General features: G+C 39.2%; 1 pseudogene; it reads right to left on the bottom strand.

The window, feature by feature from the left end:
* Positions 1-1,838: 1,838 nt before the first annotated feature.
* On the bottom strand, positions 1,839-14,810 carry LOC114687925 (annotated as a pseudogene).
* Positions 14,811-24,082: the final 9,272 nt, after the last annotated feature.

Raw genomic sequence — 24,082 nt, forward strand, 5'->3', positions numbered from 1 at the left:
ACAGTTTCTCTATGTTAAAATTGAAACCTTTCATTTTTGATTGGGCAAAAAGAGGAAAACATTATAGAATATTATTTTAAGATGTGTTATATTGGTTTATGTTTTGAAATATTTGTCTACTGATGCAAAGGCATGCTACATTTGTTTGATTAAAGAAAATTAACCTGCAGTCAGGAGGCTGAGTCAGCAACTGGGTGACAGGAAGTGGTAGGGAGGAACAATATGCAGGCTTTTCAGTGGGGGCAGAGCAGAGGGACATGGACATGATGGTTTTGGGCAGATGCAAGCAAGGAGAGAAGGTGAGCTACTTTCTATTCAGCCTCTCTGAGCAAGCAGAATTTCGCTTCAACCTTTGAATCCTGAATTCATTAGAGGGGTAGAGATCTAGATGAAGTTTCCCATAGTGTCCTTGAGAGAGAATGCCTGAGGGCATAGAATCCCCATGGGATATGGCCCTGGGGCCATACCACTGCTGGTAGCTGCAGAGGTGCCTTTGCTGATCAGGACAACCATTGCTTAAAAAGCATTTTCTGTATTTATTGAAAAACAACAGTCATCAGTACAAAGAGAGCTTTTATTTACAGAGACAGAAAGAAGAATTTTTGTTAAAGTTGTACAAACCCAGGCAATTGCAAAAATAAACTCTAAGCAGCCTTTAACATTTACAAGTCCATTTTGTTATTTAGTTCTCTGCACAGAAGTTTTACACTTAGACATAAAGTTAGTCATCAATGTAACATTAGCTATCCCAATGTATGAGGAGAAAATTATGGGAGCTGGGATGACACAAAGGTGGCTATACCTCAAAAAGCCCACACCAGCATGGGTGATGCTATGGGAAAGCTGCATCCCTGGAGCTCTCTTACATGCTGCTGGGTGAACTGGAGGGTCTCCTCTCCTCTGTTATTGTTATTACTCTTAAAACATTAGGAAGGACCCTTGTGAGTCTTGTATGTTTCAGCATTTTCCTGAGATTTTTTTTTTTGAGTTTTATTTACTGAGACTTAATGAGTTCTCTTCAAAAGGCCATGTTTCAATTAATAGGAACTATTTTTTCAATAGCATAATAATGGGAAAATGTAAGAAAGAAGCGGTGCTTTACTTCAAACACATCTTAGAAAATGTTTCAATTATGTGGAAGTCTACTAATGAAATATGTAGATGATTCTGATGAGAGAAGACTTTGTCACACAGCATTGGGGTACACAGAACAGTTTAAGATAAAGTCCAATATTAAGAGGGGGCTTCCTGAATGATATCATCAGGAGTGCAGAAAGTCAAGATAGGGTAATTGGTGGGAATATAATCAAAATAGATTATATAGATGTAAGATATTGACCTGAGACTCACTATGTTGCATAACATCATTCCATATTAGTCATAAACACTAATAAAGAGTGAGCCTCCTGTTGATCTGCAATTGTGAGATACTCAACATGGTTACAGCTTCACGTAGGTCTAGAATTTACAGCTAGTCAGGTTGTAGAGGTCTGCCAGAGAGAAATGAAATAGAGACCCATGGACTAAGCAACAGCATTTGATTTCTGTCTAGTGGACAGTGAGAAGCATGTCATTTTTTTAATTAAAGAAAGCCACATTTGAATCCTTGTAGGATTAATGAAGGATGGTCCCAATGTTAGAGAACTCTGTCTTCAGATTCCAGCTGTTGTTTCTCTGAATCTATTGGTCTTTGTTGGAGTAAGGGCTGTGGTCTCCAAAGAAGACTTCCTTAGATTTTTCTTTGAGAACTCATGGAGTACAGCAATCTTTCAATTAATCTCATCATTTCATAAATTTCATGCACACACTGGTACTTGTGGAGGATTTCTTGGGTCTCTGGGAAACAGGAGGGATCAAATGTTTGAAAAAGGTCTGGACAAATTTTGGGTATAACAACTTCTACATTTCTGTTTTAGGGTTCTAGAAATGAGTACGTATAAAGTTATATTGTATGCAGATATTATTGTAGGGTATGAGGGACGGTAGACTGTGTGGAAGATTATGGGCTCAGGAGGGCTGTCTGTTCCATCTTCTTTGCACTTCAGAATCTTGGTCCACAATGGCTGCATTTTAGGGGACAAAAGTAATTAAAAACACCTAAGAAAGCACTTCTGCATGTTCATATCAAATACTAATGTATTAATGAGATATGTGGAAATACCCAAGGCTACTCTTCTGCCACACAGCCGAGTTAGATATGCTGCATCTCTATGTTCCAAGCCCCATCTCATCCGTGCTTTATGTTACAGGATTCTCTTTCTCTCCATCGCTCTTTCTGATAAAACCTTCTCCTAGATATTAGTCTGCATTGAATGTGAATGTAAAGTGAAGAATTAGTCACTGGACTAAGGGCTGAGGGGAAGAACAAAGGCTCAGCTGTTCTCTTGGTAAATCCCTGAATCAGTGGCCCTGTCTTGGGTTAAGTAAAGGAAGATCACACACCTGTACTCCTCCAGGTTCAGTTTTTCGCATTCCTCAGATGATACTCACTAGCTTCTTCCTGATATTTATTCCTTTTGGCATAGCACCAAGAAGGAACTAAGAAGATGAGGAGGACAATCATCATGAAGGCTGACAGTCTTATCAGAATATACAGGAGCTTGTGATTATCTGATGGAAAATATGAATACAATAAGACACAAATCTTAGGATCTCTGTAATAGATTGCCTTACATCTATTGGTTGATGGATAGTGAATGTATTTTTTCATTAGGGCAGGAGTTTTAATGGGGAACATACTACTATTATTCTGCTGAATCAACATAGTACTACACTTACTCTTGATGACTTTTCATCAACCCATGGTTTTGACCCATACATTAATGCTTTTCTTAACCTCCAGCAGGGAAGCTTATATTTGCAACCCATGGTGATCAATACAGATATCCATAATTAGGAAATGTCCAGACAACAAGAGATTATGGAATGATTCTATCTAAATAGGACATTTTATCATATCCACCTCTCTACAGGCTCAGGGTTCTTTGTGAAAATCATGGACCAAAAATGGCTGAATGACATTGATGATAACTACAAAGAAATAGGGCCTCCTGGACACAAGAGGGCGGTTGCATATATGAACTTACGAGAATTTATGACAGCATTCACAAGATCAGTACAAGCTGAAGCCAGACCAAATTCCAGCATGAATGGGGTAGAGGTGGACAACATGAAGTACAACCCTAGCCAAGAATCTGTAGGCAAATGAAAGCTGCTGGGAGATGGAGAGTCAGTTTCAAAAATGTTACTAGTAACTTGACCATAGTCCAGTGGGAGGTCACACATCCATGAATATATGTGCATCACAAATTGAAGTTCATCGATAAAAAAGACAACACAGAGTTTGGTGGATAGGTCCAGGAGGAGTTGGGGGAGGGGTGAATGTCATCAAAGCACATTGTATGAAATTGCCAAAGAACTAATACAAGTAAAATATTAAAGATAAGTATCCTGATGGCATATTGCATATGATTATGTGTTCTATACTTTCTCATATAATTCTCAGAATAAATTTAATATGTGCTATACATGGTAGGAATGAAGGTAAGGAGGACCCTTCCAGAATACCCTGGGCTCTGTTACTGTTTGCAGTGTAAAACGCCTTATGATTTAGCTAGAATTTTCTATGGCTTCAGAGTATAAAATCCAGGATATGCAATCCTTAACATTCCATGAAGCACAGTGCAGGGGGAAGGTACTAATGCACTTTCTTTGCCAATCTGCAGCTTTCCTGAGACTTGTCACACTAGATAAACATGAAAGCCCAGTTTTTATCTCTTACAGCTTCTTTTTCATGTGACTTGTGCATGAGTGCTCCATCTCATCCATCTTATGCCACTGACAGAAAATGCCAGGACACAATGTACAGCTTATGTGTTCAGTGTCTGAATCTGAGATTCGTATCAGTGCTCAGTTAATAAGCTCTGCAACTTTTACACCTACGACACCACTAAACCAAACATTAACTTCTTCAAAAAGGAAAAATGAAGTCAAGGCCATTTCATCACAGATAGTGTCCTTATAATATGTTCCCTTCTGCTTCCTTCCTTCCTTCCTTCCTTCCTTCCTTCCTTCCTTCCTTCCTTCCTTCCTTCCTTCCTTCCTTCTTCCTCCTCCCTCCTCCCTCCCTCCCTCCTCCCTCCCTCCTTCCTTCCTTCCTTCCTTCCTTCCTTCCTTATTCGGGTCTGATCACCTCCTCTCCAACGTGAACAGAGCTAGAGTGAGCAATTTGTTGTTATTTGGAAGGGAGTAAAATTTCCACCCCTGTTCACTTGTAGGGGGTCACAGGTGCAGAAATTAGAGACGGTTAGTCCATAAAGGTCCACGCTGCCCCTAAATATCTTGTCATGTGGAATTTGAGAATCAGAGAAGCAATGACAAAGCTAAGACTACAGAGCTGTGTGATGGACAGACGAGACAACATATGAACCTAAGAGATTTTGGTGCCTAAGCTTCTACAATAGAGAAGAGGAATCATTTACTCACTAGTTTTGGAGTCTGGTTCTGTAGAAGAAGGGCAGTTTATGGATGAGTTTGCTAAAGAATGGGAACAGGAGAGGGAGATAGGTCAGTGATGCTCTCTGTCTTTTATGGAAACTTCTTTGAAGTTGGCCAGTGACCAGCACTCACTTTACCCATGATTTCTGAGCCTTATGGGTTATAGGATGCCTTTATGTAGTTTGATTAGAGGGCATTACTCTGTCCTTGGATTTCAAGTTGTGATGACTTAATAGGAGTACTGTGGAGATATCTATATGTGTGAGAGATTAGAAGGGCTGCTCCATCTCTGACCTGGCCAAACCGGTCCAAATTCATCCCTTATGAGTCTGTCTTGACCCCTCTTTATACCTGCATGGATACACAGATGTCTCAGTGGGTCTGGCCAAACAGAATAAAGATTATATGGGAATTTCTCTTTCTGTCATTTTGTAATCTGATATTTTTTTTATCAAACATGAATTCTCTTTTTAAAAGTTTTTAATTAGGTATAATTATATTCCTTTCCCTCTTGCTTTCAACTCTGTAGCCCCACACAGGTACTGTTCCTTCAAGTTTTCCCACGCCTCCACCATCCTTAAATTGATATCTTCTTTTTCTTTGATTATTGATGTTATATGTGTGTATATATTGATACACACACACACACAAGCTTACTGAGTCCTTTTTTGGAATATATATATACACATATATATACATATATACATACACCATAGCATACACATATGTATGTGTTTTATGTATGTGTATGTATACATATATATATAAATATATGTTTATATATATTTATATGTTCAAAACGTCTCCCAGAACTCCTCCATAACTTCTTATGAAAATTTCTCTCCCTCATCAGGAGAGTGATTCTCAGACATGGTTTCAGTTTTCCTTAGTCACAAGACTTGAGATATATATGAGAATTTCTTACCTGGGACAGGAAGATACAAGGGGTCACTTGGGGATGACCATGCATGTGTAGAGTTTTTGAAAGAGCCATAGCATCTATAGGTCCCTCCCTGGACCACAGGACCGAGAAGGAAGTTGGACTGGAATGTCCCACTGTGGCTCTGCACTGCAGGCAGCTCTGCCCCAGAGGCACCCCTTCTCTGGACAGATGGAACATGTCAAACTGAACGTCAGAGACACAGGACAAAGTCATGTTCTCTCCTGACATCACCACAGGGTCTATAAGGGCTGACAGAGAAGGTTTCTTGTATAAACCTGGAATAAAGGAGGCAGAGACGTTTAGAGGGGCTGCTCCTTACCAGTGTTTATTTTCTCCTCATTTCTCTCTCCTACTTCTTGGTTTGTGATCTCTCTCTTTCTTTGTTTCTCTGTCTCCCTCTGTCTCTCTCTCTGTTTCTCTCACTCTCTCTGTCCCATCTTTATCTCTCCTTTATTCTATTTTCTGATCTTTTCCCCTCTTCATCTTACCTTCTACTTTATTTTGCCAGTGTCTGCCTCTATATGCATTGGTTCATACCATCTGTGTTTGTAAGTTTGTTTTCATTAACAAATGTTAATTTTATATATCTATTGAATTTCTTATGACATTTTCTTGTATATATAATGTATTGGTGTATTTGTTTTCATTAAAAACTTGAAATTAAAATATATTAAATGATTTCATGGCTTCTTTTAAAGTCCTATTCCATATATATTTCTATATGTAATGTTGATCATATTTGTGCTGTTATTCTCTTTTGTCCATGAACTTCCCCTGATTCCATTTCTTTTCTAATTGTTCTATTTTTCCTTTCAGTTTTTTCAAATGTTTTGTCATCAATTCTTTTAATTAGAGGCACTTGTTATTTTGTTTTAAATAGAATGCAATGTAATGGACTTCACTAAGTCTTCCTCAGACAGTTCTTCCTGGTTCCCTCACCTGTACCACCTTAGCTGGTCCTTTCCCCCATTTCCTCTTCCATGGCATATGTATTCCACCTCTTTCCAGAGGACAGCCTTGTAGCATTTTTTCAGCCACCCTAGAATGTCTGAATAATTGGAACATGGACAGAAAACAGTTTGGAGATGTAGAAAACAAACAGCGATTGGTGGCCTATTCAATTTCCTAAGGCAAAGCTATTCTAGGATGAATAATCAGTCAACCCCAAGAAAGGAAGAATGTTAATCAACACAGAAATTCTATGTCTGTCATCTGCACCAAGGTCTCAGGACTCATGAAGAACCAGACCTACCCAACTCATAAACTCAGGTCAGACACATGATATGTCTAGGTCTTCCGACAGATGTCTTATGGAGGTAGAAGGTGAACAAAATCTGAACTGTTGAGGCCTTTGAAAATTAGTAGAAGGACATCATTGTCTCTGATTCATATGAAGCTCACCAAGTTGCCCCTTTCTCTTTACCTCTAGTTATGACTCCCTTGACCGCTCTGTATCTGTGCTATATGATATAACAAATGTTCTCTTATTGTGTCCCCATTTTATTTGTTTATGTCAGTAATATTCACACCAAGGCTGCCTTTCTCTACATTTCTCATGCTCATCTTCCAGATGACCTCCCAGGACTTCTAGCATATAGAATAACTACTTTGTATCACAGAGAGGATGAGTAGCAGGTAACACTCACTTACCTGTGATCTTTATGTCAACAGGGTCACTGGATTCGGACCACTCATATGGTGTGTGATTGTAAGAACCATAACATGTGTAAGTCCCAGCATGGTCAGGTGTCACAGGGCCTATTGAGAAGTTTGCTTGGGATCCCCCAAGATGAGATTCTGCAGAAAGCTCAGAAGAAGCCTTTATTATTTTCTTTCTATGTGAAGTCAAAATGAAGGTTTCAAACATAATCTCTGAATGACACTCCAGGGTCATCTTCTCTCCTGCTTTTACCAGGGAAGTTTGTAGGGCCAACAAGAAAGGCTTCTTGTAGATTCCTAGGAATAAGGAGATTGTGAGTATGAACCTGATGCCAGTCTATGTATCCAAAAAAAAATCTATGTTTGTCCCCCCTTAACCTGTTCTTCCTGTCAGTGTCCCAGCGTCCTGTCTCTGTTTATGTCAGCTTTGTACACAGACTTCTCCATCATTCTCTGGACATTTCCCACTTCTGTGACTCTAGTACCAGCACAATATTTCCCCAATGGCTTGCTGTGGAATGTATCTGCAGATACTGTCTACCACAGTTCCTGTGTCATGCTCCATCATGAGACCTTTTAATATTACTTTGGACTAAGTATACTAAATAGCAAGAAAAGGGAAATTGTAGTGAAGGTAGGTATTAGGACAACTCTTCTGGCCTTCTCTATGGTTCAAAGTTCAAAAGGTATTCCAGATCTGGCATCATGAGCATTGTTTCCTCCAACATCTTGATGCATTATGAATCGGGTTTTATTGCTCTCTGCATATCCCTGCCCAGTTCTTAATTTTCCCTTGATGTGGATTCCTGTATCCATTTGCAGTCACTACCATAACAGATGATATTCTTAAAAAGAATACAAGTGTTGTGAAGATCAGAATTCTGAAATAAGCCCAAACAGAATAAATCAGTTATCTAGAAGGATACGTTACTGCTGGTATCAGTAGGGAAGCATCCATTATGTTTTCCCTTCCAGATTCTAAGGTCTCAGGCATCCTTAGCACTTGGACCCTTCCTCCACTGTCAGAAGTAGCAGTAGGGCCTCTCCCTCATGATACTTTGTTCTGCCCACAACTGCATTTTCCTTATTTGGTATATAAGCCATTGTGGTTCTACAGAGTCAGGATAATTCAGGACATTCTCCCATTCTGCTGTCGACTTGTTAATGTCTGAATTCCATCTTCAAGCTCAATTTATCCTTGACACAACACTCCTTAACACTGCCTTAACACTCACGAAGGCTTAGGCACAAGAAAGTGCATGTCCTTGGGTTTATGTTATGCCCCCTCTGGTGATATTTTAATTGTGCTGAAATGTGATTTTATTTGTATGTTAATAAATAAAGTTTGCCTGGAGATTAGAGGTCACACAGCAAGTCATAAACAGAAGTCAGGCGGTTGTAGCCCAAACACTTAATCTGATATTTCCTGTATGGTTAACAGTTAATTTAAGTTTGATTGTTTGAAAATAGGCTATCTCTCTGTAACCCTATAATCCAATCCTGAAATAATTCTTAAATTCTTCTGTCTGAGTCTGAATTTCTATATAATTCATTTAAACAGGTTTTTCTAAAGCTTTTATCTTTGCACTTAAATTGACTATCTTTTTAAATAGTAAAATAAGGATAAGTAAACAAATAATATGCATAATTGATGTTACATACATCCCATCAACATCAATCCTTTCATGTTATTATTCCATTTTCAGACTGCCTAATTTTTGTTTTTATCAAAAAAAAGGCCATTTCCTTCCATTATAAAGACATTTCCCATTTTTTTTTTCATGTGTGAAAATTTTTTCTCTTTTAAGTAATTTTTCTTTTTAAGATATCTGATATCTTAATTGACTTATCAAGTCTGCATAGAATAGTAGAAGTCCGAGGGAATTTCAAAACAGCTACCTAGGGTGGTTTCACAAAGGGGGGGGTGGGGGAATCACCTACTACCTTCCCAGGAGAAGAGAAAAAGCTAAAAGTTAAATCCAGCCACGTGCTCCAGCTTGAGCTGCTTCGGGTCTGAGTCGCTTATAGCTCTGGCTCCTTTAAGCTCTGGCCATGTGAGTTGAGGATCTTGACACAAGTAGCTCCAGCTGTGTGTAGCCAGAACTTCTGTAGCTACGGTTGAGTGCAGCTCTGACTGCCTGCAGCTGAACCACTTGTAGCTCTGGCTGGACCTGGGGCCTGTAAACTCTGGCCCAGGTGGACCTGTAACCCCTGGCCTGCAAGGCCACCAATCTTTTTTGAATGAATTCTTGCCAGGTGGGTGCCAAACATAGACCAATTTCTAAACAGTCTTATTACATTAGAAACACAGAGCCAAATACAGAGTTAATAGCCAAAGTGATCAGAGAACTAGTGAAGAGCCATGACTAGCCAGAGAGCTTCTTCCCATGTAACCTCTGTTCTTATTGCATTCCTGTTCTGTGTTCTCATTGGCTCTAAGCCCAGCCACATGACTTCCTTGTCACTGCCTGTCTATACAGACCTCCAGGTCTCTATGGTTGGTACTGGGATTAAAGGCTATAGTCACCATGCTTGGCTGTGTCTTTGACCACACAGAGACTCTGCCTGCCATGTGATTGGATAAAGGGCTTGGGCTACAACCACCTAATTTTCTGTTTATGGCTCGCTATGTGACCTCACTCTGATCTCCTGGCAAAATTTATTTAACATACAAATAAATTCACATTTCAGCACAATTAAATATCACCACACTCACCATAGGATCCATTTCCCTGTGTTAAATATTCCTTTATAATGCTGAGACTCGGCCTAAACCTTGTTCTGAAAATTCAAAAATGAGGAGCTTTGGGGGAATGAAATTACACTCCAATTATGAACTCTGACCTGAAATTATGATCTCCAGGGGGTCACTGTGTGGTGACAGTTCATTAGGGTACTGATGATTGTAATTATAGCATCTGTAGGTTCCTCCAAATTCCGTTGTCACGGGACCCAAGAGAAGGTTTTTGTAGAATTTTCTGTCATGGAACTGAGGGATAGGAGGTCCAAGTTCTTTGTACAGCTTGAACATGGAAGACTCCTTATGATAGTCACATTTAAGATCCACATACTGTCCCAGTGTAAGAACATGGCTTGGCCAAGCAGACAATGAAGGCTTGTCATGAATTCCTGCAGAAAGATACACAGAAAAAAATTTAATGATTACCCTTTTATTCCTGAGTGCTGAGTGTCAATGTTCACTTCTTCTTGGTCATTTATACAACCATTTTCTCTTAATTGAAGCATCCGTGTTTCAATGTGAGAGGTTGAAATGATTAGGGGATACAGGAGGTAAACAAACATCATATATATTGGAAAGCTGAAACTTGCAAGATTCATCAGCTTTTCCCAGTTCTGTAGAAACAGTAAGCTACCTGACTTGCTGAATTCTAAGTGGAGATATTTAACACCTGTTTATCTCCCTGCAAGTTGTGCAGAGAGCTCCCTAGTTTTGGCTTTCTTGGTAATCACCTACATTGAGGTGTGCTTTCAGTAATGCTTTTGAGTCAACCTTTGCTTCTGCTAATAACCCCTCATCCATACTGCTATTAGTAATCTCATTTAACGCATAAATTCACCTATTTAAACTTTGATGCAATCAGCTTGGTCTGTCATGGGCTTCATTTATGGGGTGAGCAGATTTTCATGTGTTGTATATTCCCAAGGATAGTCTCAAACACAATAGGGTCATTTTCATGTAATGAGTGTCCCCCAACTACCACATATCTATGGTTTATCTTTCTATGATAAGATATGTTAACTGATAATTTAGAGTAAGTGTTAAATAACAAAGTAGATTTGGTCATGAAAAATTGTAACTTAAAAATAAATTACATCAGATGCTAGAGTAAAAAGATTCATTTGTAAGATAACAGATGGGAATTGTGGTCACTAAGACAGCAGAAAAGTAATGCTCTTGATTCATCCTCACTGACTCTAGAAATCTTACAATACTAAGATTAGAATTACATTGTGATTATTCCAGACCTCAGGGGTGAGGATGAGCTGTCCCATATGACCACAGAATTGAGAAAATCCACAACAAAACAGAGGAAAACAGTCTTTGAACTACTCTGTCCCTTCTGTACTCTTGTACAGAGCTTCATTCACAGAGGTCAAACTGGTTCACGTTTTCACACCAAGAGTGATAAGTTAGAGGCAGACATACAGTTTCTCCACCATTTAAGACCCCTCACACATATGTGGAACATTGAGAGTCTAGCATTGCTCTGCCACTTGGGCCACTTGCTTGCTCATTTTCCTACACTGAATGTGATAAGTTAGAGGCAGACATATAGTTTCTCCACCATCTCAAGACTCCTTGCATGTAGAACATTGAGAGTATACAATGGCCTGTCACTTGGATCACATGGTGATGAAAAGGGTTTGGACTCATGATTGACAGCCCATGAATCTTGGTCTATGTTTTGTATTCACATAGTGGATGTTCCTAATGAAAGAGACAATAACAAAACACTACAGTAAAGACAATATGGACTCCAGACAGTGAGGACATCTTGCAACACTGTCCTGGCAGAGGCGATTATGGACCCAGTGAGAAACTGTCTCTGATTGTGGAGTGTGGTCAGTGATCTTACTGAACCAGAAGTGCAGGTGACAACAATATCTGATCTTAAAACAGAGGATGCAAACTAGTCAAACAACAGAAATTGACATCAAGGTCATCCAGTTCAGAATTGCAACCAATTTGTCCAACTTCTTTCTCAGGCTAGACTAAATAGTAAAGGTCTATTTACAACCAAAGAACTTCTGTATGTGCAGAGGAGGTGATTCTCTTCACTATGCAGGTGTGTTTGTGTAAGAACTTAAGCATGGAAATCAGAGAAGTCAAACCTGACAGAGAACAATAGTGAGACGTTGGAAGTAAACACAGAGGAAAGGAAGGCCTATGAAGCTCACAACAAATAATTCACAGTAGTATTTTTAATGAAGTGATAGAATTATAAGAAACTATGAATAAATATTTGGAGCTATGACCCACCAATGAGAGAATAAGTGGCACTTTTTTTCTGGGTCGAGGTTATCTCAGCTAAATATTTTATAGTTCCATTTATTTTTCTGAAAATTTCATGGTTTCATTGTTATTCGACAATATATCTGTGACACATTTTTATCATCCATTCATCAGCTGAAAGACATTCAGGTTGTTTCCTTGTCCTAGCTATTGAAAATAGAGCAGCAAAGAACATGACATAGAATGCATCCATGGCATAAGATGTCAAGTTCTTTTGATATATTCCAATGGCTAGGAATGATGCAAATATAGTACTCATTTATCTCTAGAATTCAAATTTAAACAGAAAAATCCTTTATAAAATAAAAAGACATGATATAACTTAAAAAGAAACTGTCTAGAATATTTTATAAAATTTGGAAGTTAATCATTCAATAGATAAATATTTTGGCAACATCCCTCTTAAGTCAAGAACACAACTACTGAGTTCGAAAAAAACATGTGGGTCATCTTGATGTCTAAATAGGAAAAGGGTCTTGCTGCCATATCTGACTCTCTGTATTTCATTGCTGTGACTCTCATGATGAAATTCAGAAGGTTGTCCTCTGACTTCCACACTTGTGGCATAGTATAATAAATAAATAAATAAATGCAAAAATTAAAAAAGTTAATAGAATGTTTCAATAGTATATTGATACAATAGGAGAATGAGTGTGCTTAGATCAAGCATTATGTAATCTAATGAGTAAATACAAAAACTGAATTAAAATTCAATGAAGAAGAATGACAGGACTTTTTAAATATCATCCCAATACCAAATTACCAGTCAAAAAATTCAAGAAAAGGTAAAGGAATATAGAGGTTTTCTTGGGTATAGGGGGGTTAGAACTAGGATGAGTTTAGGCAGGGGGTGAATATAATTAATACATTGTGTGAAATTCAATAAAATATTAACAAAAAGACAGAAATAAGAGAGCTAATAAAAATAAAGAGAAAAAATCATTGAGAAAAAGTTTAGTACATTGTTGAAACTTGGAATAAAATGAACATGGTCAGGTCCACGAAGTTCAAGAGACACAAAAGAAATCCAACCCAAATAATCACAATCACAGAGCACATTATTATCACAAGAGATCCTGAAATCAGAATGATAAAAGAAGCAAAGAACACACGAGGTACTTTCAACACACCTAATGGTATACAGCTGAGCAAAGATTTCTGGGCCCAAGTGACCAGGATGATTTATTTGATGAGGTGAGTAGAAAAAAGAAAAACCTGCCTATAAATGTCAGCAAGTCTGTGCTTTAGAAATAGACATAATGAATTTCTCAGAAAAAGATTAGGAGATAGAGTTCATCACCACAAGCACAGGAAATTCTGTGGAGTTCTTCCAACTAAATGTAAAGGCTGCTAATGAGTTGCATGAAAACATCTTCATGTGGAAAAAGTAAAAGATTCTCACTGAAATCAAGCCAAACTAAGAAGCTGCAATAGTGTGCCAGTGGTGCACAGATTCTATCTGTAGCATAGATGTGTGTAGATAAAAATAACAACTTCAATGGTTGTCAAGTGAGTCACATATTTAAAAAGTCATAAATTATTATACCAAATTTCAAAATATGTGGAGGTGGTCATTTTAGAGCATGGCAAGCAGGAAGATTATTTTAATTAAAAATATTGATTATCTGCCAAGTGTAATGGCCCACTGTTTTAATCATAGCAGTTGGGTGGCACAGGCAGGCAAATATATGAGTTCATGGTCAGCCTAGTGTAAAAAGTGACTTCTTGTATAGTTAGAGTTATAGAGAAAACCTGTCTTGAAAAACCAAAAAATTTTTATTGATCAAAGCTGATGCCTGACTCTGCCAGGGACAGTGCCAGAGAGTATCTGGGGAGAGACCTGAGAGGCTGGTTCCTTGGATCCTAACTTAGAAGTTCAGAAGACTCACCAAGGAGTCACTCACAGAAGCCACCGGTCAACACCCTGTGATATGTGCTCTCCTGTTAGAATGAAACCTATGTATTGGGATGGGTAGTATCTCAAAGTTTTAAGGATGGATCCACCTGCTTCTGTCAATATCCTCAGGATTAGGAAGAAGCCTGCAAAGAAAAAGTCATGCTGGATGATCCATCTCCTTCCAATAGTGTATCCATATGACCCTCCCCTTTCCTGTTGGGCCTCTGTAGAGTAGAATCAGAGTTCACTTAGTTAAGATGAACTCAGGAACCGAAATCCACCATGGAAGTCAGTGTTTCTGCTGAGGATTGATCCAGCTTCCCAGAACGACATTTCCACTCTGGTATTCAACACCCTTCATTCCCCGGAGGACTCACCAGTACACACAAGGTTTGGGAGTAGAGACAGCATTGTGTTGCTTCAGCTGACAAGAGATAGAGCCAGAATAAAACTTACAGGATGTTGTGAGAGGCTCAAAGCATCTACCTGACCACAGCACGGAAAGCTGACCAACAGAGGACATCTGCTGTCACTCCCACGTTTATTGATTTTTTTCCACATAGAGTTTCTCTGTAGCCCTGTTTATCCTGGAACTCACTTTGTAGACCAGGCTGGCTTTGAACTCAAAGTGTGCCTTAGAGTGCATCCCATGTGCCTGGATTAAAGGTGCATGTTGCCATATGAGGTTTTACAAATGCTCCCTATTTACCATGACCTTGGAGGATCACAGCTTCTTGGAATTCTTCAAAGTTCAGCTCTTCAGCCACAGCATTCACCATGACTACAACTGAGTTGCATCCTGGACCCAACGCTTTTTATTTCAAATAATCAAATTTGATTATTATTCCAAAGGTTTGCATATTGTAACTTTTTACATCTGAGGCTCAATTTCTCCTCTGGTTTTCTGTGCAACATGTCCAATGAGTATTATTCATGTTGTAACAGCAATCCTAATGTGTCAATCAAAATGACCATACTTATAGTAATCCAGTGTCAGGTTATAATTATTCAATTTTTAATTGATTTTGTCGATTTTTAGAATAATAAAATTCCACTCATTTTTACAAATCAAAGAAATAAACCAAGTATATTTTTGTTTAACTGAATTTTTTTAAATTTTATTTTACAATACTATTCAGTTCTACATAATAGCCACAGATTCCCTTGTTCTCTCCCTTCCTGCCCCCCTCCCCTTCCCCCCAGCAAACCCCCCATTCCCACCTTCTCCAGATCAAGGTCTCCCCCGAGGACTGAGATCGTCCTGATAGACTCATTCCAGGCAGGTCCAGTCCCCTCCTCCCAGATTGAGTCAAGCGTCCCTGCATAAGTGCCAGGTTTCAAACAGCTAACTCATGCAATGAGCCCAGGACCTGGTACCACTGCCTAGATGCCTCCCAAACAGATCAAGCCAATCGACTGTCTCACCTATTCAGAGGGCCTGATCCAGTTGGGGGCCCCCCAGCCTTTGGTTCATAGTTCATGTGTTTCCATTCATTTGGTTATTTGTCCCTGTGCTTTATCCAACCTTGGTTTCAACAATTCTCGCTCATATAAACCCTCCTCTTTCTCACTAATTAGACTCCCAGCACTCCACTTGGGGCCTAGTTGTGGATGTCTGCATCCAGATTCCTCAGTCCTTGGATGGGGTTTCTTGGATGGCCCAACTTGTTATCTATATTTGTATTTATTTCCATTTTTTGTAATAGTGTTTTCTTTTGAGGTTAAACAAAGTTTATTTTGATGTTGGAGATAGATTTGTCTACGGATGCAAGGAAAAAATTGTGATATTTGGAATGCAATTAGGAATTAACTTGTTTAGTAAAGTGGCAGTTGTAGGTTTCTCCAAGGTCAAAGGCTGCACTAGCTCTGGGTAGTTGGGTAGATTTCCAGAACCAGGCCATATTTCCTGTATTTGAGCAGAACTTGAGTCCAGTTAGACAGCTATGATCTCCCACTAAGATATGTGTGTCACTGTTGCACACTTAAGGTCACTGTGCCATGGTGGTCGTGAAGAAGATAAACACAGTTTCCATCCTTTACCTTTAGAAATGCCGAAACATCAGCAATAGCTTCTTGGTAATGCTTCTTGACCGTAAATGGCTCAATGTGTCCACAATGACTAGTTTTAAAAACAATTAATTTGGTATTTGGGAGATGACTCATAGATTGAAACACTGTCCTTCTATCATCTCTCTCTACCTACCTATGTAGCTATTATTTATCAATTGATCATTCTTTATCTACCACCTTCAATCTATCAGTAAATCTACCATTCAATCATTTATGTATTTGTTATTTATCAAACTATCTTTCAATTATCTATGTACCAGTTATCTTTCTTTTATAGGTCATCTACTTTTGTCTGTCTGTCTATCTTTTCTTTTATCTAGCTCTAGCTCTCATATTGGTCTGTATATCCATAAGCATTTATATTCAAAATAAGCACAGTCTTGAGAACCACCCTTAAGGTATTTTGTCCCTCAGTGTCTCCTTGCAGTCACCATGAAACCCAGATGATATATCATGGGTTGAACAGAGACAACCAAGCTCCACAGCTCAATACCCAGGTACAGCCACCTCACTGGAACGCTAAGGAGAGTACAGTATCCTTGAATACTACTACAATTAGCTAGTCTTGGTGTTAATAGAAGGTCTAGCTTTCGTGGGAGCTCTGTCTTACTTGCTAACTTACTTTCATTTCAGGACTCACTGAGAGGCAGGAGTGTGGTGTCCTGTGTGGCCATGATGTTAATATGGCCTCAGTCCACTTAGCTTCCTGTCTGTGTGCATTCAAAACAACAGATACTTCTGCTAGAGTAGAATGCACAGGATGGTGAATTCTGATATCCTGACTACATATTTCTCTATCTGTTATTCCAAAGGCAAAAGAACAGTTCCTTCTTGAAATATTTAGTTTTCAATTGATCTTGGCCAGACTCTGGTGAGACAGAAGAGTCTTTCTGTGTATATTTCTGACATGTAGGAAGGTTTTCCTCAAAGCACGTCTTTCAGTGCTCATGTTTCTGATTCTATTTTTACCTTCAATTCCGTTTTAAGTTTTTCTGGAGGGATTTATTATGCAGTTCAGTTTACACCCAGTTTATTAAGTACAGACTGACCTTAAACTCTGCTTTCTTCTCCTTCAGCTAGCTAAATTCTGGGAATAAAGTGAAAATTACTGCACTTGTATTTAACAACTTTTCTTTTTAATTGAGATAAGGTTTATCTGACTCACATTTTCATCACTGTGGGTGAGTCACAGAGATATTACCTAGAAACAGACATTTATTTGGTCACACTGCATCCACAGCTAAAAAAAAACAGAGTTCAATGAATATATGCTCATGCTCAGCTTGTTTTCTTTACTGATAGACAGTTCAGGATATCCTGCTTAGGGAATTCTGTCATTCCTTAAATAGTGGGCAGGTCTTCTCATACCAATTAAAATAAACAGGTAAAATTTCCCCAGATTGCTCATAGGCCAACTCTTTCTGATTTAGAGAAATTCTCTATCAGACTCTATTTTGAAGTGATTCTAGATTATGGTCATTTGACATTCAAAATTAAAAATATCAATGTCAGAAAAAGCAAGATGATACTACCATTTAAAATTGCCTAAAATATTTAGACACAAGGGTTAGCACTTTATCTAACTATACCAACCGATCATGGGAATACATGTGAAGAAGGACTGTTAATCTTCAGTGCACCATGGATGATACAGTTGCATATTTATGTTTATTGATCCACTAGGTCATCACAGCTGCTGGGAGTTTTTTTTGTGTCATCAGAGACCAGCCAGCCTCGCCCAGCACTCTTCCCCATCCTCTGGATCTTACATTCTTTTCACTGCATCCTCTTTTGTGTTGTCCTTAAGTTCTGGAAGGGGTTTATTGAGATGTTTCAAGATTACTGTTTTTGGGAGGGTTTATGGAGATGAGGGGGCTTTGAATATGACCAAAATACAATATATATATACATTGAAATTTCTTTCCAATTAAAAATTCTTATATTAAGAAGGTCTCTCCTTTCCTTCCAATGACCTTCTTCCTAGTTCTCTCTCTCTCTCCCCCCTCACACACACACACACACAACACACACACACAGCACACACACACTATTACTTACATCCATATACAGATTGACAACTGTGTATGCAGATGTCATAATGAAACACAATACATTGTGTGCTAACTTAAAAACTTAATCAAAATGAAAAACTAAAAGCTTACTTTTAAATATTGTTTACACATATAAATATATGCAATTTTACCTTTCTGAATCAGGCTTATTTTGCTAAACATAATCATCTCCAATTGCATCCATTTTCTTGCATTAGACTTTTTTATACTTCATAAAACTTTAAAGTTACATTGTTTTGAAAGCACCTCTCTGCTGCTTTCCTGCAAGGCGATTTGGATTAAAGAGACTTCAAATAAAATTCCATCTTCAGGATTCTCACAGTCCCTGTAACCTTAACTCTTGGGAAGGTGTGGCAGGAAGAGCACAAGTTGGAGAATACTTAGTGAGTCCCTCTATCAAATAATAGATAGACTGATGACACACAGATAGACAGACAGACAGACAGACAGACAGACACACACACTCATATGTAGATGAATTTCTAAATGGTCTTAGTAAATAAAAAACATGGAGCCAGATATATGGTGAAAGCTTTAGAGAGATCAGGGAAATAGGGGAAGCTACCAGCCAACCTTACCTCACCAACTGGGCAGCTTCCTGTCTACCTACACCTTCATTGCCTTGTTGTTCTGCCATCTGGTTGTTCTGCCATCTGGTTGTTCTCTCTGTTCAGTTACATCGCTTCTGCTTTCTACCCAACTCTGTCACTTCCTATCTGTCTGTACAGACCTCCATACCTCCATGGCTAACTAGTTTTAGAATTTAAGACATGTGCCACCACACCTGGTTCTGTTTCCAGTGTGGCCTTGAACACACAGAGATCCAGACAGATCCCTTCCTGCCAAGTAATAGGATTAAAGTAGTGTGCTAACGTTGACTGACTTCTATGTTTACTTAAAATGGCTTGTTTTTTCCTCTAATCTCCAGGCATGCTTTATTTATTAAAGCATAAATAAAATATCACCACATTCCCCACTTTTTGTCTAATAAAAAATAAAAAATTTAAAAGGTTATAACTAATATAAGAAAAACAATATACAATAAGTACAATAACTATATACAATATGTAAGCAATAAATACATAAACAATGACTAGTCCATTTGCATTTGACAAATTCACAGAAATTATTCCATTATCTATCCTATTTTGGTGAGTCCAAAATGTGCCTAATTTACTTTCTATCTTAACTTACATTTCCAACAGAAAACTATTTTATGATGTCTTTCAAACTTGCATACTTGACACCTCTTAGCGAGTTTCTTTTCTTAATTTCTTGAGAAGAAGGTATATTCTCTTTTGTTAGGATGGAATGTTTTGTAGATATCTATTAGGTCCATTTGGGTCATAACATCAGTTAAGTCCTTTATTTCTCTGTTAAGTTTCGGTTTGGGAGATCTGTCCAGTGGAGAAAATGGGGTGTTGAGGTCTCCCACTATTAATGTGTGGGGTTTTATATGTGGTTTAAGCTTTAGTAATGTTTCTTTTACATATGTGGGTGCCCTTGTGTTTGGGGCATAAATGTTCAGAATTGAAACTTCATCTTGGTGGATCTTTCCTGTGATGTGTATGTAATGCTCTTCTTGATCTCTTTTGATTGATTTTAGTTTGAAGTCTATTTTGCTGGATATCAGGATGGCTATACCCACTTGTTTCTTAAGACCGTTTGATTGGAAAGTCTTTTCCCAGCCTTTTATTCTTAGGTAGTGTCTGTTTTGAATTTGAGATGTGTTTCTTGTATGCAGCAGAAAGATGGGTCCTGCTTTTGTATCCATTCTGTAAGCCTATGTCTTTTTATAGGTAAATTAAGTCCATTGATATTAAGGGATATTAATGACCAGTGATTGTTCATCCCTGTTATTTTTTGGTGGTAGTGTGTGTGTACTTCTCTTCTTTGGGGTTTACTGCTATGGCTTTATCTATTGCATGTGTTTTTGAGGGTGTATCTGACTTCCTTAGGTTGGAATTTTCCTTCTAGTGCTTTCTGTAGGGCTGGGTTTTTGGATAAGTATTGTTTAAATCTGGCTTTGTTTTGGAATGTCTTGTTCATTCCGTCTATGATGACTGAAAGTTTTGCTGGGTATATTAGTCTGGGCTGATGTCCATGGTCTCTTAGTGTCTGCATTACATCTGTCCAGGTCCTTCTGGCTTTCCAAGTCTCCATTGAGAAATCAGGTGTTATTCTGATGGGGTTGCCTTTATAAGTCACTTGACCCTTTTCCTTTGCTGCTCTTAATATTCTTTCTTTATTCTGTACATTTAGTTGTTTAATTATTATGTGGCAAGGGGACTTTTTTTTGGGTCTAGTCTGTTTGGTGTTCTATAGGCTCTTGTATCTTCATAGGCATTTCCTTCTTTAAGTTGGGAAAGTTTTATTCTATGATTTTGTTGAATATATTTTCTGTGTCTTTGATTTGGTATTCTTCTCCTTCTTCTATCCCTATTATTCGTAGGTTTGATCTTTTCATGGTGTCCCAAATTTCTTGGACATTTTGGTTCATGATTTTGTTGGCTTTAGTGTTTCCTTCGACTGATGGAACTATTTCTTCTACTGTATCTTCAACACCAGAGATCCTCTCTCCCATCTCTTGCATTCAGTTGGTTATACTTGCATCTGAAGTTCCTGATCGTTTACTCAGATTTTCTATTCCCAGCATTTCCTCTGTTTGTGTCTCCCTTTTTCTATTTCCCCTTTCAGGTCTTGGACTATTTCCTTCATTTGTTTCATTACTTTTTCATGATTTTCTGTCAGTACTTTATTGTTTTCTTCTAGTTTGTTTGCCCTTTCCTCTAATTGTTTATAGCGTTCTTCCCATTTTTTGTCTTTTCCTCTACACAAGCCTTTCTTCTTCATGATGTTATTCATAAGGCTGTTTTCTTCTGCTTCTTCCAATTTTTGATGTTCAGGTCTAGATGTTGGAGGCGGGCTAGGTTCTGGTGATGCTGTATTGCTCTTCATTTTGTTGTATGTACTTCTGCCTTGACGTCTGCCCATCTCCTTGTGGTTCATTCTTGGTCTTATCAGTAAAGTCACTTGGTTCAGACAGAGCTGACAGATTCAGGAAGTCTCTCTCTCTTGTGCAGATGGGAGCTCTCTTGTCCAAATGGGAACTCTGGGGCAGGATGGAAGCTCTTGTCCAGGCAGGAAGTCCGGGGCAGGATGTGTGCTCTTGTCCAGAAGGGAAGTCCAGGTCAGGATGTGAGATCTTGTCCAGGAAGGAAGTCCAGGGCAAGATGGGAGCCCTCTCTCTCTGGTCCAGAAGCGAAGTCTGGGGCAGGATGGGAGTTAGGGGCCAGTCTCTAAGTCTCAGGAAGTGGCTGGGGTCTGGGGCAGATGGGCGTGGGGGCAGGACGTGGAGATTGCAGGGTCTGCCCGGGGTCTTTGAGAAGGGGATCCTTCCCGGTGGGGCTAGAAGGTAACCTGCCCGGTGGCCAGAACCTGAAGCCAAGTTGGGCAAGTCTTCCCCGGAGTGGCTGGTGCCCAGGGATGGGGTCCGGGCTGAGCCTGGATACTCACCTCTGGTACAGAAGGGAAGTCCGGGGCAGGATGGGAGCTCTCTTTTCTTAATTTCTTAACAAGGAAAACTGTAATTACAACTACCTAATCTTTAACTTCCTCAGAGACCCAAAAAGGAAATACTATTACCTAGTAAAACAGAAAGTACAAACAAGTGACTTCCAAATAACATGAGTTATGATGGAAACAGCCAGTTTCCTGGACAGCCACTCAAGGTTTCTCTACATGTTGGGGCATCATCTTCAGGCTTTGCGTATCTGACAGATTTGTTTATGAAGCAGGATGTACTCAAGGCCTACAGCTCCACCCCACATTCAGTGCGAGTATTCCATGTACCAGATAAACTTGAATTTTGCCAGTGTCCTGTCATGACTCAGGGTCTTAAATTCTGGAAATTACTGGTGTTTTTGGAGTTCAGTTTCCCATTCTTCTCGGCTTGTGGATGGCTTCATTTCCTTTATTAAATGCCAGTCTACCATTGAGAGGCCAGACTCTGTCAGCCGAGTTACTCCTCCAAGAATAACTATTCCAGCTGCTGTTCCTCTGCACACCAGAAGCTCTCAGTCCACTGCCTACTCAGCTGCCTCCAAGGAAGGTGTACTGCACCTTTTCCGGATTGCAAAGCCACTTCACCAATAGTGTCATATTATTCTGGCCTCAGAGGACACCAGTTGCCAAAGATCCAACCTCACTTGTCTTGGCAAGGATCGGTAGTCCTTTGTTTTGTGTCCTGTTTGTCCATTTTGGATAGCATAATGTCAGCAGTCCATTCAAGGGCACTTTCATGTCCAGTGGCTCACTTTTCCCACAGTGAAAGTTAACTCCATGTGAAGGTTCTTCAATGTCCATATCTTCACTGAAGTTGATTGGGTTCTGCCAGGAGCAGACATGTCTCATAGTCATAAAAAAAGAAGAAATTCTATATCATTAAAACATCTTAAATGCCATATTTTTCAGATCTCTGAAGGGTTTTAAGATGATCTGTCTATCTAAAATATATCTCTGCTTGACATTGAAAACATACCTAATACGACTACAAGTTCAATTGTAATGTCTAACGACTAACTTTCATTTCTTTATATCCTAATTAGTTGGTAATAATAACATTCAAGAATTAGCAAATTGCATTGTGTTGTTAAATGAACAGTATAGGTACAATATCCTGAACAAGATTAGAAATATCCATACAGTATTTTCTAACAAAACCAATCTCAAATTTGTATCAATATATATATTTTGTATACAATATACAAAAACCCAATCCAATGTAAAGTATTTAAAAATAGTAGTTGCCTTTTAAAAGTAGATTCAATAATCTACCTTTTTGTCTATATCATATCTATATCCTCTCTTTTCTTTTCAGAGTAGATTCAATAGTCTACATTTTATTTGATCATTTCTATATCTTTTTCAGAGTAGATTAAAAAATCTACTTTTTATATATATCCTCCCTTTTTCTTTTTCTTTTCTTTTTTCAAACAAGAACCTTAAATCTAATCTCCTTTGTTTAACCTCTTTCTTGACCATTAACAATAACTTGTTTTTTTCATTTATCTTTAAGGAATTTTCTACTTACTCCATATACCACCCACAGATCCTACCTCCTCCCCACTCCCACATCCCAGTCTTCTCTCCTAAGCCACCCCACATCCCCACATCCCCCAAATCAAGGTCTCCCATGGGGAGTCAGCAGAGTCTGGCACACTGAGCCTAGGCAGGTCCAAGCCCCTTCCCACTGCACCAAGGCTGTGCAAGACATCACACCACAGGCACCAGATTCCCCAAAGCCTGCCCATGTACCAGGGATGGATCCCGATCCCCCTGCCTGGGTGCCCCCGAAACAGTTTGCACCAAACAACCATCTTCCATATCGAGAGGGCCTAGTCCAGTCCCATGGGGACTCCACAGCCACCAGTCCACAGTTCATGGGCTTCGACTAGTGTGGCCAGTCATCTCTGCATGTCTTCCCATCATCATCTCTATGGGCCCTGACTGCAGAATCTCTCCTTTCTCTCATCAATTGGAATCCTGGAGCTCAGCCTGGTGCCTGGCCGTGGATCTCTGCATCTGCCTCCATCTGTTACTGGACAAAGGCTCTATGGTGATAGGCTTTTCACTAGACCAGTCACAGGAGTAGATCAGTCCGGGAACCCTCTGGACCACTGCCAGCAAACCAAGGTGGGGTCAACCTTGTGTACTCCTAAGAGCCTCACCAGCACTCTGCCTCTTCCTATTCCCATGATGTCCTCATCCATCATGGTATCTCCCTCACTGCCCTCCCACTCTGTCCCTGTTCCAGCTTGATCCTCCCATTTCCCTATGTTCTTACCCCCAACCCCTCTCCCTCCACCAACCCTGACACACCCAGTCCACTCCTGTAGATCTCATTCACT

This window comes from Peromyscus leucopus, chromosome 1 (assembly GCF_004664715.2).
Source record: "Peromyscus leucopus breed LL Stock chromosome 1, UCI_PerLeu_2.1, whole genome shotgun sequence".
Taxonomy (NCBI): Eukaryota; Metazoa; Chordata; class Mammalia; order Rodentia; family Cricetidae; genus Peromyscus; species Peromyscus leucopus.